This window comes from Pollachius pollachius, assembly GCF_949987615.1.
Source record: "Pollachius pollachius genome assembly, chromosome: 8".
In the NCBI taxonomy this organism is placed as follows: Eukaryota; Metazoa; Chordata; class Actinopteri; order Gadiformes; family Gadidae; genus Pollachius; species Pollachius pollachius.
This window is the reverse complement of record NC_136941.1, coordinates 19,214,197-19,232,000: the sequence shown is the minus strand read 5'-3', so window position 1 is coordinate 19,232,000 and position 17,804 is coordinate 19,214,197.

Sequence of the window (17,804 nt, the reverse complement as noted above, 5' to 3'; positions counted from 1 at the left end):
GAATGTTGAATGCAAAAAATAAAAACACTGACTAAAATAAAACAAACCATTCATGTTGGATCTATTCTTTAATGGAAATGTACACTTTGCATTCAATAATGCTTGAGTGCTTATAATATCGGCCCTCCCTGGTAGCATAAAAGCTTAACGCTCTTCTGAATGAAATCACGTAAATGTCATCATCGTCAGGGAGCTGAAGCATGTCCCTCTGCGCCACTCCCCTCGGGGTCCAAAGTCGTGCCATGTTTAAATGTTTAGGGTGGATGGCTTTCATGGGCAGCTACTAGTCATCAGATATTTAAGTGGTCAGTGTAACAGCGAAAGACAAAAGGAGCCCAAAGGCCGTATAACTTTGCCCTGATCACAGCCTCCCTTCCTCTTAAAGGTCACATTAGCATTGTGACGCGTCCGTATGAAAAGGAGCGACCGAAACGTGTCAGCGAAGACTACGATGTGTGGCTGTTGCAAAAGAGGTTCAAGCTCCTTTATTTAGTACTACAACATTGTTAGTGTGTCACACTTTCAAAGGCCATTATCCAGTATATTAGCAGACTACAGGAGATAGATTTCACAATAAAGGTCATTTCCTAAGTGCCAGAATTTAAATGAAATGACGAAAGGCTGTACCAAAAGGTTAGCGTTGCCGCTCAAAGAAATGTCCCATACATATATAGACCTTATTAAAGTCACAATGTGAAAGACTGAGCCCCTCCCAGCTAGAAGGCGGGAGATGACAATAGAAAAACCTCAATAACAGTGTTCTGTCCGCTCAGACAGGCTGTGTGAGGCAAACTACCGTAGCTAGGCTATCTGGGGTGTGTGAGTGGGCGGGGCTTTGGGAGGGACCATAGCAAGATTCTTGTAAACAAAGACACAGGTGTGGCTGGCAAGCATTTTTTAGATCAGTTAAAATATGTGATTTTATTGACAACATTATTGAAATAACTATCGCACCAAATTGTCTACAGTATGTCCAGGATGTTTTAAGCTTCGAGCTCGTTAAAAGCTTTAAATGTATTACACCTTGACATTTCTTGGAAACGCCACATAGTCAGTCAGAGTCAACAAGACTCTGAGTCAACAAGAGTCAACAAGACTCTGACTGACTATATACTCCCAATAGATGATTATTTATTGATAAAAACAAAGTGTTACATCATGTAACCTAACACCGATGCTCCGATAGACAATTTAGACTCATATTCCGTGTTCCAAACATTCCGTGTTCCAAACATTCCCCGTTCCGCGGAGCTCGGGAAGCCTCCCATCCCTGAAACATTCATATCGAATCATTCGGAGACAGAGAACATGTCACAAACGGCCAAACCGCATGGTGAATAATTTAGGATTCTATTAACATTTAAATGTGACATTGATTTGGCGCGGTCAGGACTCTGGACCGAGTGACGCGGGGCAGAAGCAGGCTGAGAGGGGACATAATGCGGGGGGATAATTGTCTGGAAGGTTGTGGTCTTCTGAGGGGACGTGATCCTCCCCACCTGCACCTGTCTCCTCAGCCACGCTCTGGACCTGGCAACAGCCGACTCCAGTCAAACGTATATCCTTCTCATCCTGTTATTTGGGGTTTTAGCTGGGTCCCTGCGAACCTGATGAAATAAACCGGCTCCCACAAGTTTGAGATGTTTGCTGCTCTCTGTCTTCCACATCCCTCAGGAGTCTGCTGGAAAGTAACCTTTTGTTAATCCCTGAGAGACACCCATCCAAACAGAGTGTGTGTGTGTGTGTGTGTGTGTGTGTGTGTGTGTGTGTGTGTGTGTGTGTGTGTGTGTGTGAGTGCGCGCTTCCACACTTGGCCATACACGCAAGGCAGCAACCCAATCAATAGGCTGGGGTCACCTCCTCCTCCAGCCAATTGTAACCTCACAGATGAAGCCAGCAGGCAGGGCGACCTCTTCGCCTTTTAAAGATCTGTTTACATGGGGACCGAGATGGGGAAGGAGAGGTCTCAACAATAACACCCACCTGCCACTTCAACTAAGGTCACTGGACTGGGCGTCTGCTTACTGATGAAGACAAATGCACCATGGATCCTATATATATACATGGTGCATTTGTCTTCATCTTCATATATACATATATATATATATACAAAATAGAAAGTGAAAGATAGTGATAACAAAGAATAATGTGGTAGACTGCATTAGGATGTAACAATGTAGGATTTTAGCCACTACTACATTAGTAATGTTTAGTTTGGAGATGACTAGAGCAATATATTTGATTTGTCTACTCCCAAGATAGGGGTGTTTAGACCATGCAGAAGGCTCACTTCATTAAACATACTATTTTTCATACTCTAAGCGGTGAGATATTAAACAGCCTTACATAAGTTAGGAGCCTGGCTTGGGTTAATGTACATTTCACCGGGTTTGGCGCGGTTCTGCTTCCTCCACAGTCCTGTGAACCACAAAGCCTGATGGCATATTTTATCTCTGAAAAACTCACAGAGTTATATCCCTTGTGACTGCAAGTGGCAATGCTCCTCAGAGGTAGGGGAGAAAAAAACTATTTTCTGTTTCCTATTCCTGTGAACAATGCACAATGAATATGTGCCGGAGTGAAGAAAAGCTAAAAGCAGATTCCCCTGAAGTTTGGCATTCACGACAAAGGCAGAATGAAAAGGATAACGCAGTGATATTTATGGACTTTATGAACTCCAGCTGTAATAAACAGTGCCTTTTAAATGCAATAAAAGCAAGCTAACAGATAGCATTTCACCGGCTAATATCCTTACTGTACGCTCCGTGCTCGTTCCACGTGATGCTGATGGGTACAAGTGAGTGATTGCACAATCTGCCGAGTTGTTCATCATGGCTCTTATTGGACCGAGCACTCAGTCACTCCCAGTCATCTTTAAGTACTCGAGAGACGCAGCACCTTAATGGTAGGATCCTGCACCGCATAAACACGGCTAAACCGCCCGGTGCCTCTCTGCTGCTCCCTCCATCTCTGTGTTAATTACTCTAACGGCCCGCACCACTTCCTCCCATCTATTCCAATGACAGCTCTTCACCGGGATGCGACAACACGGTCATTAGGAAAAGGACAATTGCTCGCCATCGCTCAGAGAACGGGACGCATGTCGGGGCCGCGGCTCGCGCTCTAATAACGCAGAGCACTCACAGAGTACTCCGAGGTTATGCGTGAAGAAAACAAAATGGAGATGACAACCTCGGGTCAAACTGCGTGCCGTACAGCTGTGGGAATCCGTGTGGTTCGTTGTACGTTAGGAATGATAATGGGTTCCAGTTAAGTAAAGTTTAATAGCACGACGGCAAACAAAATTTACATTCTTATACAGATGGCTCCCGATTGTATCATATTCCACACGGTAATCTCACTGCGGAGAACAGGAAGACCTACACCAGGGCGTCCCCGGGGTCCTCAATGACCACACAATCCCGATCGCGGTGAAAGACACAAGCTGAATGTTATGTGTAAAATACAATTCTGTCCTTCTTAAGCAGATGTCCTTGGGGAAGCCAGCAGCTGTCATTTTGCGTTGCATGTATAAACTCCCCTCGCTCTGGCTCTCGCTCTCGCTCTCGCTCTCGCTCTGGCTCTCTCTCTCTCTCTCTCTCTCTCTCTCTCTCTCTCTCTCTCTCTCTGGGGACCTGGCATCTCACAGGAAGTGAGGCTTGGATGAAAGGAAGTGGATCAGGGAAAAGGTTGTTAATCAGCCAGAACCCGTGAAGGTGCCAAGGTACCTGCTGTTGTGGCAAAACCTGGCTGCACATAGGCAACATGCAACCACACAACGTGCACATGCAAACAAATACACAACATTCTCATGCACAACATGCACATGCACAACAACATGCACATACACAACAACATGCACAACATGCACATGCACAACATGCACATACACAACATGCATTTACAAAATGTGTAAATACCAACATGCACACACACAACCAGCATGCAGGCGAACAAACATTTCCTGGAAGGCATGTCACTTGGTCCGCTGTCCACCCCCACCTGTCCACCTGCAGCTCACCAGCAGCGGCTGCCCGAGTCGAGTGCAGAACGCAAATTGAAATTCAGACCGGGGGAACAAAATAGTCAGCTCATCTAGAAGGTGCGATAGTGGTATGTCTCCCCCCCCCCCCCCAGCACCACCACCCTGCATTGGGTCAGAGGTCAGAAGTAGATGAATCAGTGACAGTTTACAGATTAGCTTCTAACTTCTGTTGCTTATCTCGGCGGGCCCTATGTACCAGAAGCTACAGCAGAGTGTGTTACATGGACGGAGGAAAGAAGGAGAAAGGGGAGCAGGGGGAGGAGGAGGAGGGGGAGGAGGAGGAGGAGGAGGAGGATGAGGGGGAGGAGGGGGAGGAGGAAGAGGATCGGAAGGAAGAGGGGAGGAGGAGGAGGAAGGGAACAATTGCATGCAATGACCTCTGCAGCAGTGTGCAAGTGTGGAGTCTGATAAAATGTTGCGGCTTCTGTGCTTTTAATCCATCATGTTTTCCTTTTTTTGTGGCTACTGTACGGGAGGAACGGGGCAGCTGTGGAGATGCCAGGGACCAGGGCTTATAGCATTAATACCAGCAACCTGGAATGGAGCTGACATTATACAGAAAACTACAGGCTGAACAACTTGTATCCATCACAGAGGGCAGAGGTCAACTGTTGTTTTCCGTTGCATCATCGCTGCACGGTAACCAACATTGCTCAAAATGAATACGGTAAGCTGTGCTTTGACACATACACACAAGCACACTCTCACACACACACACACACACACACACACCCACGCACACACACACACACACACACACACACACACACACACACACACACACACACACGCACACGTCACGTTAATTAATACATTATGTTGTGACTGCTGAAAGAATTTGGACGGTGAGCTGTGTGACTTAGGGCTACAGTTTATATTAACGTATGGTCGTTAAATATACAGAAGTAGAAGCTTCCTATCTCTTTAATTGATATTGGCTGCAAGCTACATCTTGGCACAAAAAAGCTGGTTTTATAAATATATATATGTATATATATATACATATATATATATATATTTATATACATGCACAGTAGTGTCAGAGGGGTGGGATGCTGTTGCACTCAAAAGCAGGGAGAGAAATGACACACTCGATCCCAAAAGAGCTCCCAAATTTGTCAATTCTAAAATTTCAATCATCACCTTCGAGGGGGAGATCACTTTCAGTTAACACAGTCGACACAAACAGACGAGCCGAGACACAAGGCTTGCCTGGCATAAGTCTTCTGTTAGCCTGACTGCGAGGCAGCGTGCTCTAGAGACAAAAGATTCCTTTTTATTAAGCCTGTAACATTATTATGTTATTATATTATGAGGATTATTGTTTTGGTACCTAAAAAAGTGTAATGTTTCAGAATATCGTGGATTCGTGTGACCGTTTATGCGATGGGTATGAACGTACACACACCAGACTTACACTTACCTGTCCTGTGATGCAATGCACACGCACACGCACATCCATGCAACACCCGCATGTATCCACGGGCCCGACCCGCGGGGCAGAAGGGAGCGGGCCGGGCCCACGGGGGCTTCCCGCGAGGCGGGGGACGGGCCTGTGTGTAATCACCCCCTCCGCTCAGAGTTCAGACAAACCATTACCCTAACACACAGCGCTCCATATCAGCCCCGCCACACTCTCCCCCGTCATTACCCCCGCACACCGGTGGAGATCGGCGGGGGGGGGAAATATAAAACCCCAGCCGTCCACATCCACCCTGCTCGCTCTGCAGGACGGCTGCTGCTGGGGGGTGGGACGAGAGGGGGGGGGGGGGGCCGTGGTGGAATGTTTTCACTTTTTATAAGACGCCGGCAGAACCTCCCACACCACCGCACTCCATCACGGTTTGGCAAAGCACCCCCCCCCCCCTGCTCTTTATAGCCTGACTGTGTCCCGAAATACCTCCCTGCAAGCCCCGCCCCGCCTCCCCCACCGGGGGTGAGTTATTCTGCATATGGGAGGCAGGGGGAGGGGCAGAGGGTTCAGGGGAAGGGGAGAAATGATCAGTGAACGTATCGATGCGGAGCGGGCGTCATTTGTCACCGGCGCCGCGCCGTACCTGGCCGGCCGGCGGGCGGCTGATGGATGACACGCCGGGCACAATTTCGGCGCCACGGGTGCGAGAGAGGGAGAGGGGGGAGGGAGTCGGGCGAGGGGAGAAGGGGGGTGGGGGGAGCTGGAGGCGGTCGGTGGGGCGGCAGGGGGGAGGGGTGGGTGGGCGGGCGGCGACAGAGCCGGGATGGAGGGCCGTGTTAATGATATGGTCACACGTAGCCGGTGGAGCTCAGCTGTGATTAAGGCAGCGATATGATGGGTGGTGTCAGCTGCGCCGCGCACCCGCTTAATGACTAACGCGCCGAGATGGGATTGGGTGAGACACGGGTGTCAGGCTGAGGTGGAAGAACGCCTGCAGCCACGGCAGCAGTAGACACCCCTGGTAGCGCCACAGTGAGCTGGGAGTCATTATTACGGTGGCTGGAGACGCAAGGCATGCACAATTAGCCTTGCTGCACAGACAACAATGCACCGCTGAAATGCAGCGCTTTTTGACATTTCGTCAGGCAAATGAAAAATAAGTGGGTAAAAAAAGTAACTATGGATAATGATTATTATTTCTTATACTTGTTTGCCGCAAATGGGTTCCCAGCACTCTCTCTCCCCCGACAGAAGAAAAGTGTGGATAGGGAATCCAGCACACGAGGGGGGCTCCCACGACAGGACAATGGGCTGGTGAAATAACGAGCTTCTCTATTCCTCTGTATCCTCAGCACAGACAATATCATCGACATCCCCCATTAACTATCCAACCACTTAGCAGCGGGGAAGGAGACAGAATCAACACAAGAGTTTATCAAGTTATCAAGACCAGCAAGCGGATCAGTTCTTCAGCCTTGAGCGGGGCGGAAGTTTGTTCCACTACAACCACAGATCCTTGCTTCCCGTTCGGAGCTCATCCTGCCGTACACAGTCCCCCCCCCCCCCCCATGAGGACCGGGGACGACCGGCGCCCGCGCTCCTGTTCACCGCAGCACAGACCTCCAGCAGGCAGAAGTGCTTGGCGCTGCACATCCCTAATAATATCTGGGCGTGCGTAAAGAGAGCGGTACGCGGAGGGCCTCGGCGGGGGGGGGGCACGGGTTGTTTATCGCCGTAATATAGATTTTATGTCGCTCCAAGGAAAAGGGAATTACGCCCCTAAATTACAAAGATGTCTGTGTGGAGTCTTCAGCGCCGCGAGTTATAACGGCCCGGCAGCCTGCTCTGGGATGTTTGGTTCTGGCCGTGTAGGAGGAGGAGAGGGGGAGGAGGATGAAGAGAAGGAGGAAGAGAATAGGCAGGAGGGGGACGGAGGGGCAGCCGGCTCCAGGATTGGGCTCCAAAGAGACAGCCCACCGCTGCAGAGTCAGCTTAAAGCACCCCATAACCTCCTCTTGATGGAGCGACGGCCCAGTTGAGAGCCTAATGTATGAATTAAGAACACAAAGCCGCAAAATAGGTAGACACACACACACACACACACACACACTGCAGTGTGTCGATGTGTATACACAATGCATTGAGGGGGATGGATGCATGCACAGGGATTCCATCTCCAGCAGTTCTGAATAATACTTTCCAAAAAGAGTTTCACACAGTCGTTTCAACTCGGGCCAAATTCAAGGACCAAAGTTTGAAAGTACGAAACTGTACAATTTCCCTCAGAACTTTTGACGAGGTAAGACGAGGCCTGTACAATCTGTAAAATAGCAGTTTTCCATACAAATATGCCAGGAAAAAGCCGAAGACTCCCAGAACACCATAGCCATAGGAGCAACGTTGCACAAATGCAAAAGGCCTTTTGTGTGACTTGTGTTAATGTCTCTTAAGTGGAGGATTAAGGACACAAAAGTGTCTGCCATTCACTTGTGAGCTGAAGAAAAACACTTTTGCTGGTTCGAGGTGGACTTTGCCAATAAGAAAGGCATTTGGTGTGTATTTCAGAACAACGAGAGCTGTATTCCAACACTGTAGGATGTATGACTGTACGTGTGGTTTGCAGTAGTCGCCTAACAGCTTCTTCTGGTCTCAAATACAGAGGAGAAAACCCTATGCTCTGTTTTACGATGCCTAATAGCCCATTGTCCATGTTAAGTGATCGTAATTAAAGAAGATTGCCTCTCTGGATTTTTATCTCTATATTAGTGCTATCTTATTTCATTTCTGCAAATACACAGCCTCATCAAAAAGGTTGCTTTGTTGCGTTTGAGGCGAAATGATCGTATCCTGAACACGCCATGGATCCCTGCAGGACCTTTGTTTGAACGTGTTCTCCTGAGTCTCCTTATTGTCCCCTCTCATGGTCCTCCCATCTCCAGCTGGTCACCACGTAACAGCTAAAAGAGCATCCCGGTGAGGCTGCTGAAGAACCCGGGTTCCACTGTGTTAACACAGACAGGATGTCCTCCGGTACAGGCTCACTGAGCTCCACAACACACCTCTTCTTTGTACCTGGGAAAGAGAGGAGGCAGGTAGAGGATGGGGACGCCCTCCCCTACTGCTGTGCGACTCTGCGGCCATGGCTATGAATAGCCCCGTTCCCGCTTGGTGCCGAGCCAGGGTCCCGATCCCGGGACAGCTGAACATTTATCACAGAGGCGGCCCATTTATAAGATGACATTCCTAACTGGCTGTCCTCCAGCTCCAGGAAGAGGAGGAGACGACTGCTCTGACTGGGAGGCGCTGCTGTACTGAGCATCTCTGCTGAAGTGGGGGAGGAGGAGGAGGGGGAGGAGGAGGAGGAGGAGGGGAGGGGGAGGAAGGGAAGGGGGAGGAGGAGGAGGAGGAGGAGGATGGGGAGGAGGAGGAGAAGGAGGAGGGGGAGGAGGAGAAGAAGGAGGAGGGGGAGGAGGAGGAGGAGGGGGAGGAGGAGGAGGAGGAGGAGGAGGGGGAGAAGGAGGAGGAGCAGGAGGAGCAGGAGGAGGAACAAGAAGAGGAGGAGGAGGAGGAGGAGGAGGAGGGGGTGACGACCCCCCAAACCCCCGTATCCCCCTGGCCTAACTCCCCCTTAAGCGTATTTGTCCCGATCTCTGCTTAAAGGTTATGGTCGGCGGGGAGGTTATGGTCCCTGCTCCCAGGGACAAGAGCAAAAGTTCACAGAGGATATTGGTCAATAACACTGTAGTAGCTATTCCACTTTGTGTGAGCGCACGCACACACACACACACACACACACACAAACACCCCTAAGTACAGAGCTAAACACACACACACGCACAAGCACGAGCACACACACACAAAAAGACATCTGTGCACAGCTAAAAACGCACATACACACATATGCACCCCAACGTGCAAAACTAAACACACACACTCATATTCATGCACACACAAACACAGCCCTACGTACACAGCCAAAACACACACATACACACACACACAGACTCTCGTGTGTGCATTTCAAAAACAAATTCGGATCCATTTCCAGAAAGAACATTACATTAACATCATCGTTTAGCACAACTGGGGAAAATTCATTATTAATGTATGGCCTGCTGATTTATTTAATAATGAAAATGTTGTCTGGAATTCGTTAATTTCCCAGACATCATTCATCAAGGTTTATTATGATGCTGAAGTGTAAACAACTACATCTGCATCAATGAATAAATCACAGCTTATTCATTGACTAAAGGGCAGTTCTTGGCAATGCAATTAAACAGGCGGAAAAAGTCTGTAAATGTAAATTCAAATTGCAGAAATGTGCAATGACGTCTCCTTTTGCTCTTTTCTAGTCGTTCATAAAGGCCGCACGCGGATGCTCTTCACGACCCAAACATTCACGCCTGGTACTCAACCGGTCCGAGCGTAATGACTGAGCAGCCATTAGAGAAGAACGACCAGCGAGGTGAGCGTGTGCAAGAGTGTGTTTGATCTCCAGGAGCCAGCGAGGAGAACGTCATTTGTGTAATAAGGGGAGAAAATGTATTAGCCCTCCACAGATGGTTAAATATGCATGCGTGTCTGCACACACAGAGCTGGAGGACTGGCCCCGACCCCCAGACGCTTCAGTAGGGTCGGCCGGCCCCGCCCCGCCCGCTATTAAGGTTAATAATTCACAGAGCAATTAGGGAGTGTGTGAAATGGGAAATGCTCTTCTCATGGTAGGTGGAGGGGGTGGAGGGAATTTGGGGAGCAGGCACCACCACCAACCACTGCATGCCCTTGATCCCCCTTGACATCTAGAGACAGGCAGCGGCGTTACAGTGACACTGAGCCTGCACCGCTGTGAGGACGGGTCAACCTATAACGCCCATTGATAGTCCTTTGTTAGCCTCATTAAAGGACATATGCTTCAAGTCTGGGCTCTGGGAGCAGGGGGTCTAGTGGACGATTGATGTTGACTCCCGCACTTCCCGGCTGATCTCTGGTTGGCTCGGGTTAACCTGTTAGCTCTCAATGTTTTTTTAACGAAGTTTCTAAATGATTCTGCGATCAATGGAGCAAAAGACGTGGACTCATGTTTTATTTATCTTTTTTCAAATCAAGAAGGAAGAACACTGCTACTTTAACTGTCAAATTAATTTTAGCAGGAGGTGAAATAGCTATGGCTGCTCAGACTAACGAGAGATTAGTGGAGCTCTTGGCGGGACATTAGCATACATATTCTTCTTCCTGGAGGAAATGACCGTTGACCAGGGCCAATGCGAGCGACAACAAGGAGACGGGGAACCCGAGGACTACGACGCAGAATTGAATCTGACAGAGCTAACCTGGGTCGAGCCAAACTCAGAGCTCATTGGCCTAGGTGATCATCAGTCTTGAACATCCTGCCAATTGTAATTCTGTTAAAGCCAGCTGAAGCCTTACTATGAGGCCTTTGTGTCGGGTGTTCACACACTCTACCTGAATGGAAATCACTCGCTGGCACCTCGAAAGGGCAACCTATAATTCTTATCTCCGTAGCCTGAGAGTTTCATTCCCCAGACGGAGATAGACCTAGTCCGCAAGTAACGTCATTTTGAACTTCAACATCAATAATGTTAGTAATAAAACACCCAGGGCATAGCAGTTGGAACTTAAGTTTTTACTTTATTTATCCTCCGTCCTAGACGGAAGAGGTCATTGCTGGGGGAGAGGGGGGTGTTTCAACATGACAATGTGAATCAATAATAAAACCAGTGCAGCAGAGGTTGGCAGATGCAATCCCAGGGGGAGACGGACGGACTCAAGCTATTTCTGAGGGCTGACTCACTCTGCTGTCCCCCTCCCTGGTGCAGCCACCGGGCCGCTCACGACCCTGAGTCACAGGCTGATGGGGGCTCCGTTTGGGGGGTTTCACTCAAACTAGGACTCATTTCCATAAATACAAAGGAAAGGAATTAATAGCAATACCAACAAATTCAACAACCTCTTATCAGCCATCATTCTTATTTATTAAATTGTTTCATTGTTTATTTCGTACACCGCCTTGCTTCAGTTTTGTTTTTGTTGTCCGAAACATACCAGCTGTTTATTCCCTGCTGTCCCCACCGATGTGTTTTCAGTGTTGGCCCGGTCGGCACCTCACTGCTCTCCGGTCCCTGAAGGAGGGATCCCTCTGCAATGTCTACAGTCAAGGCTCTTCCTCTGACCCGTTCTAGGCTGCTTCTCCCTTAAGCCCTTAAGAGGGACTTAAAAGAAACCCTATGGGTATCATACAATGTGGGGGTGGTGTGAATCCTGCTGAGACTGTAGCTGTGATAACGGGCGATACAAATTCATCTGAACGGCCCCCGTCGTGTCTACAGACAGACCGGGGTCCCGACTTCAGCCTCTACACACGGTGGTTGACCGTTGGAAAACTTGAGGACACCACACCTTGTCGTGCTTCATGATACACTTCGAACCGGGGTAACAGAATGTGTCATGACAGAACCCATGCTTTACCCTGCAGGGCTCTAATCTTTTTGTGTATTAACCCCTCTGCGGCGACCCTTGACCTGAGAGGTTTTCCAATATAACGCACCGGCGCCGCCAGACATATTCGCGTGTCAATCGGTGTGCGGCGATGCGGCGCTGCAGCGCTATATTGTGCGTGCTGATTGTGGATGTAATGTCGCTACATGGCGTGACCATGGAGACCGGGGGAGCTGGGTACAGCCAGGCCAAGGGGCTCCCAGCTGGGCAATAAATCACCTGCATGACAGACTGGGCAGCCTTTAACCATTAACGTTAAAGCACACACACACACACAGGCATGAACATACACACAGACACACATAGGCAGGCACAATCAGACAAAGACGCAGGCACAAGCACTTACACACACACAAACACATCGGGACGCACAATCAGACCCACATAAACACAGAAGCGCAGACCCCATCCTACTGTGGTCCTTCAGATGTTACACTCAGTGTCGTCCGCTTTGACAGGTTAAATGAGATGATGTCCTGCTGCTATATTACTATATTAGATTAATTCATCGCCGGCACTCGCTTCATAATCATCATCATCCTCGACTCCAGCGGATTTCCTCCTCGTTTCTACATAAATAACGAGCAGGGTAATTAGAGGACAATGGCTGGGCCATTTATACAGACGTCCTCCCGCTTGTCACGAGGTAAAGGTCTCAACGTGTGACCATCTCCGTGATGGATACGGCCGACCACAACAAATCAATAACCCTGGGCCCGGCATTCCCTCACATGCCCCCGTCCGATCACAACCATCAATCCTCGGTGTCCACTGGTCGTCTGGACTCATTACCAGTCTGAGGCCATTAACACCAGCGCTACAGCTGAGCTAGCCGTCTGAGCGCTGTGTCGTAGCGGTACTGAAGCTACGGCGGGCGCCACCCTCCCCCGCTGGCCGGCAGGATGGATGAGTGGCGGGCCGGGGGACCAGTAAAGCTTGGTGGTCCTAATGGGCCGTGGCGAATGGGCTGCTGGCGGCCAGCGGCAGGGAGGGGGAGGACGGCCCGTCTGGCCCCTGCACCAGAGCCAGGCCACTTTCAGGGTGTCGGCCTCTGAGCCCCCCGCACTCACTCAGTCACTCACCCGCTGGAGGGGGGCGAGCGAGGTCCGGGGGGCTCAGAGAGAGGTCCGGGGGGGCTCAGAGAGAGGTCTGGGGAGGCTCAGAGAGAGGTCCGGGGGGGCATAGAGAGAGGTCCGGGGGGGCTCAGAGAGAGGTCTGGGGGGGCATAGAGAGAGGTCTGGGGGGGCATAGAGAGAGGTCCGGGAGGACCTCAGAGAGAGGTCTGGGGGGGCATAGAGAGAGGTCCGGGGGGGGCTCAGAGAGAGGTCTGGGGGGGCATAGAGAGAGTACCGGGGGGCTCAGAGAGAGGTCCGGGGGGGCTCAGAGAGAGGTCTGGGGAGGCTCAGAGAGAGGTCCGGGGGGGCTCAGAGAGAGGTCTGGGGAGGCTCAGAGAGAGGTCTGGGGGGGCAGAGAGAGAGGTCCGGGGGGGCTCAGAGAGAGGTCTGGGGGGGCATAGAGAGAGGTCTGGGGAGGCTCAGAGAGAGGTCCGGGGGGCTCAGAGAGAGGTCCGGGGGGGCATAGAGAGAGGTCTGGGGAGGCTCAGAGAGAGGTCTGGGGAGGCTCAGAGAGAGGTCCGGGGGGGCATAGAGAGAGATCTGGGGGGGCATAGAGAGAGGTCCGGGGGGGGCTCAGAGAGAGGTCTGGGGGGGCATAGAGAGAGTACCGGGGGGCTCAGAGAGAGGTCCGGGGGGGCTCAGAGAGAGGTCTGGGGAGGCTCAGAGAGAGGTCCGGGGGGCTCAGAGAGAGGTCTGGGGGGGCATAGAGAGAGGTCCGGGGGGGCTCAGAGAGAGGTCTGGGGGGGCATAGAGAGAGGTCTGGGGAGGCTCAGAGAGAGGTCCGGGGGGCTCAGAGAGAGGTCTGGGGGGGCATAGAGAGAGGTCCGGGGAGGCTCAGAGCGAGGTCTGGGGAGGCTCAGAGAGAGGTCCGGGGGGGGCTCAGAGAGAGGTCTGGGGGGGCATAGAGAGAGGTCCGGGGGGCTCAGAGAGAGGTCCGGGGGGGGCTCAGAGAGAGGTCTGGGGGGGCATAGAGAGAGGTCCGGGGGGGCATAGAGAGAGGTCTGGGGAGGCTCAGAGAGAGGTCCGGGGGGGCATAGAGAGAGGTCTGGGGGGGCGGGGTTTCTGAGATGTTTGCACAAACGTGAGCATGGGGATGGGAGAAAGGCAAACACCTTTAATGTGGAAGGAGGCCAGACTGGCCCTTGTACCAGCTTAGCAGCTCACCTCTGGCTGTGACATGGCCTTCCTACATGTGAAACCCTTTAATGTTTTTTAGAGGTTGGAAAATTGTTCAGTTGCATGGACGTGTTTTTGTGTGTGTGTGTGTGTGTGTGTGTGTGTGTGTTTGTGTGTGTGTGTTTTAGTTGAAAGGGATGTGTTCCAATCCAAAATAATTGAAGGAAATCATCCATTGTCTGATTGTTGCCTAAAGCAGCCCCCCCCCCCCCCCCCCCCCCCCTCCCCCTTGCCCCTATTCCAGCAGGCATGACACTAACCAGTGCTGACGAGGGCACAGGAAGTTGACAAGGGCACAGGAAGCTGAGCCAACCCCTCCCATCCACCACCCCCCACCACCCGCCTCACACTGGGGTAGCCAATGAGAAGGGCTCCAACCAGAAGCACGAGCTGTAGGAGCCAATGGCAGTCAGGACCGTAGATATCAGTTAGGATTATATGTGTGCTTTTCTGTTTTGTGGCACTTATGGCCACATCAATAAATAATTGATAAGGGATAAGAAAATAACTGGAAATGTCAGAATGTCCTCTGGAGGCTTTAGGTCATTCATTTACCTCTGCTCTAATTGGCTGACTGAGCCCCAACTGGTTGACTGACAGAAGTCCAGGGAGACAGAATCCTCTCGGAGAGGCTGAAGTGCAGACTGAGGCGGGGGGGGGGGGGGCTTGTGGTATCGGTCGGCTGACGGCCCATCAAATTGATGACCTTTGGATGGTCAGGATTTTGTGTGAATTCCAACAAGTCAATACAATAAGGTTCAACGGTTACGTCTCTTTCAATGTAGGGCGACATCTCCAACATATGGCTGTACGAGACCATAGGATCCAAGAGACAGCAGCTGGCCTGATTCCTATACAGGGTTCTGCAATGTGGACCGTTTGCTACATGGATATGAAAGCAGAGTAAATATGAAGAATGAGTGAGCTGTACTAAACACCCAGACACCAAATGTTTCAATAAGATCAGAATGACTTGTACAAGCACATCAGACGATAAACTCAATACACACTGTATATTGGGATGGAATGGGATGGGGGTTAAGGGGGGCGGGTTGCAGGTTATAACTCATTACTTAAAATAATATAAAACAATTGACAAAGCTTATGCTTTACTAAATTGACATAAAATGAATAAAAAAAACATTAACACAGATTCCAAAAAAACAAACCATTCAATTGAATTAAAATCAAAGGAAAAGTAAAGGTGTGGATGTCTTCTCCTCATTGGTGTTTCCAGCCCTCCATGACTGCAGAGTGAGAGCGAGGACAACGTGTTGATGAATCCAGCCCCACTGCAGGGCCCGTTGCTACAGGGGGCCTACTCTGCGCCGTCAGGTGGTACAGGACAGGGTGAAGAATGTTGGATCATTCTGATGAGTGCATCAGAAGCATTGGACTGCATATCCGGCTGTGTGAAGTATAGCGCCTCACCCTCTCTGACCTGGATATCTGGAAGCCTCTCTGCCTTACTAGACTCTCAGAAGGAGGGATTAGGACACAGAAAGTATGAACAGGCAGCATCACTAGTTGCCTTACTCCCTTCTCTTTGTCCAGTGGACGACCTCCAGAGCATTTTGACCTGAGGAGCCACAGGTCAGATTGGATTCAGACGCAACAAAACTCCTTCTGGATACAAGGTGAGGAAATAGGAGAAATAGCCTCTTCTGTCCTCTCACCGCATGGGGTAGTGACTCAATGTCTTCACACATTGGACCAACTTCATCAATGAGAGACACTTATCCACCATGACCATGTGTGTGTGTGTGTGTGTGTGTGTGTGGAGGAGCACCCCATGATGGAGAAGGGAGGCGAGTGCATGTGGAGGGTCCGCGCCTTGCGCCCGCCTCCAGGTCATTAGAACTCTCTCACTGTCGAGTCAAAGGAGAGAACAGCCCAGCGGTGTGTTTCTTTTGGTTGCGTTGTATTCATACTGGGATTGTATTGTTGTGAGCATGGCATGGAGCCCACCCTGCCATAGTGAGCAGAACGCAGCCCATGGCAGCAGGACAGGAACCTGACGCACCAGATGGTTTGTTACACAGAACCTTCTGGGAAATGTCCTTGGAAACTGTTGAGAAATGGGCAGGCGCTTACAAAACTACTTGGCAGGTGATTGGATGAACCATTTGTCTATCATGGTCTATCACGTTTAACATAGATCATAGATCAAACATAGATATCGCCTTTGGACAATATGCCCAAAGGCGATAACATTTTTTTTTTATTGATTGATGTCAACAATATATATTTAATAATTATTATAATGCTCAATTTAGAGAATTGTCCGAACCCTAGGACAGAACCCTAAAGAAACCATAAGGTTAATTATATAAAAAAATATATAAGATACAATTATACAAGAATAATATAAACATGCAATTATATTTATTATTGGAGCAAACATTCAACAAAACCAACATGGCTTTATGTTAAACACTGAATAAATAAAATAAAATATGTAAACAACTGCTGTGAATCCAAACACATCGTACGTCTTGTTTCAAACCGCTCTCAAACATTTCAGCGGCAGTATACTGAGCATTGATTAAATAAAATAAAATATGTAAACAGCTGCTGTGATTCTCAACTCATCAGAAAGCTTGGTTTCAAACACCCCGCAAACATTTTAGAAGGAGTATATTGAACATTGATCAAATGAAATAAAAATATGTGAACAACTGCTCGAAGGAGAGTGGCGTGGAGGGAGCGGTGACCAGGCGCAGTCTGCATGTTCCTCATCACCGCTGAAGTGGCCTGTTGTATTCTGTCTAAGTGACCACACTGACTGAGGGCTCTGCGCCAGGTCAGTGACCAATGCTGTTTGAAATGTATTTAAAAAACATATCACTGTTATCGTGGCAGATTATATCTCTATAGATATTCATATTGATTTATTGTCAAGCCCTCCCTGTTGGTTTTTGTTCTATCTCTGAAATTCAGTGCAACAAAATGCCCCCTTTTCTTCATTTCTCTCTCCATCACACATACACACACACACACACACACACACACACACACACACACACACACACACACACACACACACACACACACACACACACACACACAGACACTCACACAGACACTCACACACACAGACACGTATGTCCGTGGTGTATATATCAAGTAGCATCTGAGATGAGTTATATAAAAGGCTCACAAATGCCAGGCAGACGGAGGCTTTATATTAAGAAACCTCTCAGGATTATTCAGTAACTTTATAGATAGCACTCAACCCAATGTATCTTCTCACATCAAAGCTTGTGGGACCAGGAACCAATCACACGAGAAGCCTGGGGAAGCAGAAAGGCCACGCGCTGAGTCCAATAAAGGACTAATATCAATAGGGGGAAAATTTTATGTACAAAGAAACGCTAAGTTATTGTACCATGAAGTCCATAAATCTAGCATAAAGGGCAGAGGGCCCGTTGGCGGGCATTAGTCACGTAAGGAGACAGGTGAAAAAGGGACAAAGGAAAACAAGAAAAACAGCTTTCTCTCCCAGCGTGGCCTGCGGTCCTTGGATCTCACACAG